Raw genomic sequence first — 3905 nt, 5'->3', positions numbered from 1 at the left:
GGGGGAGGGGGGGAAGGGGGGGTGACAGGGATGCATATTGATCACCTCTCCTGCCCTTCGGTGACGACCTGGGTAAATCTCATCTGTCACTGACTGTCCTCTCCGCGTCACACATCTCTCTCTCTCCCCCTGTCTCTCCCCCCCTGTCTCTCTCTCTCCCCCCCTGTCTCTCTCTCTCTCTCTCCCCCCCTCTGTCTCTCTCTCTCCCTCTCTCTCTCTCTGCCAACTGAAGACACTCTGCCCACCCCCTCTGCCACACCTGGCTGTTGGCAGGGTTTTTAGATGCGTTGGGGTTTCTAAAAGGGCGGTGAGGAATGAGGAAGCAGCGTTAGGCTCTGAGGTAACGGCCTGAGAGGGCCACCGGGACGGGACAGGTGTCAGATATGACCACTTACCCCTCATCGGTCACGTTGGAAGTGAGAGCGCAGGGTTAGCATCTGTCCTGTCTCTCCACCCGCTCCCCTGGAGAAGCGGTAGCCCCTCATGCTAGCCCCCCCCCCCCCGTAGGCAGCCTCGGCTAGCGCCGGGGGTCGCCTTCATCCGTGGATCTCTAGCACCACCTGCTGGCGCCGCGAGGAACGGCATGCTCTTAATTGGTGTCCCACAGAGACGGACGCGCCAGAGAAATCGCACCGTCCGTCGTCCCGCGTCGGTGGGACAGTAAAGTTGCATTTGGTCCTATTCAGCGTGTACAGTCAGACCACGGAGAGAGTTTGGAGGGGAGACTGACCTGAGAGGAGCTCCAGTGTAGTAGTGTGGTGCCAATGTACAACACAAGGCACAGAGACCTCTGACCCCCAGCAACAGATCTCTGGTCGGCTCTGGCCTGAAGACCCTCAGTGTGGTTCTAGATGAGGAGGCTCTGGCCTGAAGGCCCTCAGCCTGGTTGTAGGTGTGGGGGGGCTCTGGCCTGAAGGCCCTCAGTGTGGTTCTAGGTGTGGGGGGGCTCTGGCCTGAAGGCCCTCAGTGTGGTTCTAGGTGTGGGGGGGCTCTGGCCTGAAGGCCCTCAGCGTGGTTCTAGGTGTGGGGGGGCTCTGGCCTGAAGGCCCTCAGTGTGGTTCTAGATGTGGATGAGAGAGTGCATGTGTCGATGTCCATCCATACATGTTACTTTCTGTAGTTGAGTGTGTGTGTGCGTGTGTGTGTGTGTGTGTGTGTGTACGTACGTACGTGACTGACTGACTGTGTATGTATGTGACTGACTGTGTGTGTGTGTGTGTGTGTGTGTGTGTGTGTGTGTGTGTGTGTGTGTGTGTGTGTGTACGTACGTGACTGACTGACTGTGTATGTATGTGACTGACTGACTGTGTGTGTGTGTGTGTGTGTGTGTGACTAAGTGTGTGTGCGCGCGCTGAGTCACCGCCACACCCTCCAGCTGAGCACCACTCTTGCATTGATCCCCTGCAGAGGAAGCGTTTCCAAACAGGGGCCGACGACAAGCACCTGGGCCCCGCCCACGGCCACGGCCACACCCTCGCCCTGGCGCCCGTCGCCGCGGCGACCAAAGCTGAGCGGCGGGCAGAGAGCTCTAAGCCCCTCCCCCTGAGCATTTACTGTTTGTATAGAGGCTACGTAATGGGCTGCGGTGGGATAAAGAGACTGCTCCCGCTACGGAGGGTAAGGCTCTGTCCACCCCTCCCTCCCTCCCTCCCCCCCTCCCTCCCTCCATCCCTCCCCTCCCCTCCCCATCCCTCCCTCTCCCATCCCTCCCCCCCCTGTGCCCGCCTGCCTGCCCGCCCGCCCGCCTGCCTGCCTGCCCGCCTGCTCACCCGGCCGGCTGCTGTCTGTTCCTCCATGCCTGTGCTTCTGGTTGTGCCAGTGCAGTGGTGTCGTTGTCGTTTCCATCGTCAGGGTCTGTTGTACAGTGGTGGGTGTGTGTGTGTGTTGTGTGTGTGTGTGTGTCCGTGTCCACATTTCTGCCCCTTTAACCTCTTATGTTCATATTTCTCTCTCTCTCTCTCTCTCTCTCTCAGGATTCGTACACGATGCCCCTCACCTCCATCCAGTGCTGGCACGTCCACTGTGAAGAATGCTGGCTCAGGACTCTGGTGAGAACCCAACACACACACACACACAGTCTCTCTCTCTCTCTCTTTCTCTCTCACACACACTCGCACACACACTCACCCCGTTGCACAGCAACGCTCCATAACAGTCCCTCGTTGCCGTGGCGTTCCAGGGCGTCTGAGCTGACCCTCTCCCAGGAACATTCCAACAGGGAAACGGGAACACTCAGCGGTCCCCGAACGCCTCGTTAAACTCTGGAATAAAGTGGTTGATTCTAACCACTGTGTGAATTATATACAGTTTTCCCCTAGGTCTGGGCGCGCGCGCGCACACACACACACACACACACACACACACACACACACACACACACACACACACACACACACACACACACACACACACACACACACGGTGTTTGTGTGGTTATTAGTTTGGCTGATGTAGCCGTCGGTCAGTGATTAGCGTGGTGTAAGTCGGGGATAATGAAGTAATGATTTAGAGAATGTTGTTGTTGACCAGAGGGGGTACAGGTAGTTATACTGTATTCCTCTCCTCTCCTCTCCTCTCCTCTCCTCTCGTCCCCTCTTCTCCCCCTCCCCTCCCCTCCCCTTCTCCTCTCCTCTCCTCTCCTCTCGTCCCCTCTTCTCCCCCTCCCCTCTCCTTCTCCTCTCCTCTCCTCTCCTCTCCTCTCCTCTCCTCTCCTCCCCCTCTCCTCTAACAAACACAGTGAAGTCATGTCCTCTGGCCCAGAGCAGGTGGTTTGAGTCTCTCTCTCCCCTCCTCTCATTGGGCATGAATCTCTCAGGCAGGGAATGCTTTAGGATGTTTTAGGCGAGGATTAGTTCTCCCTACACACTCCCCCTCTCCTCCTCTTCTTCTTCTTCCTCCTGTACTTCTCCTCCCTCCCTCCCTCCCTCCCTCCTCCTCTCCAGGGAGCTAGCTGCCGTTATTATCCTCCAACGCTTTCTACTACTACACACGGAAGCAATTAATAACAACATATTTCCCAGCCTCCCTCAGCCCCCACCTCCCCAACTCCCTCAGCCCCCACCTCCCTCCCTCCTCCTCCACCAATATACAACATATTAAATACGGCGTTCATATATATATATATATATTCTTTTTTTTTTTTCTTTTTTTTTCATCACAAAGCCTTGTGTGTGTGGTGGGGGGGGGGGGGTAGGTAGACTGAGTGAGAGGTGGGGTGGGGGGGGGGAGAGAGAGAGAGAATCAGAAATGTGCCAGCCTTGCCTAGCTTGCTTCCCCGGCAGCTTGTTCCCTAATGCGGGCATTAAAACGTGGCCTGAAGACAGCAATAAAGCGCGGCGGTGGCGGCGGCGCGCGGCCAGGCCTCCCCGCGTCCTGATCAAAGTAAATGCGTGTAATCTAGTTACCGCGGGTTACCGTCGAGGCCCTTTCCCTCGCTGAATTTAATAGAGCTGAGCGGCAGCTGGCCGGCTGGCGAGGGATGTGAGGAGACCCGCGTCGCGCCCGCGCACACACACACACACACACATATACACTTATTACACACACACACACACACACACACACACACAGGGCTCATTAAAAATCAAGGTAACTCCTTTGTTTTATATGAAGAAAGAAAAAGCCGTCATTTGCTTTTTTTGGCTTTTTTTTTGGTTTAAGGAGAGATGGAGGGAGGGGGGAAGGGGGGAGCAACCTGTTTCTTATTGTAGGTAGGAGGGAGGGGGGGAGAGAGGGAGGGGGGCGTCTTAGTGAAACCACAGCAGTCTGGATGAGGTATACACTACTACACAAAGTAGTATGGTTGTGGATCTATCTGTCAGGGACGTTGTAGACCAGTTTAAGTGTGTGTGTGTGTCTGTGTTATGGTGGTCTGAAGCTCCATGTATGAAGCAGACCACAGCAGA

Source organism: Argentina silus (assembly GCF_951799395.1).
Source record: "Argentina silus genome assembly, chromosome: 18".
Taxonomy (NCBI): Eukaryota; Metazoa; Chordata; class Actinopteri; order Argentiniformes; family Argentinidae; genus Argentina; species Argentina silus.
Note: the sequence above shows the minus strand (reverse complement) of the source record.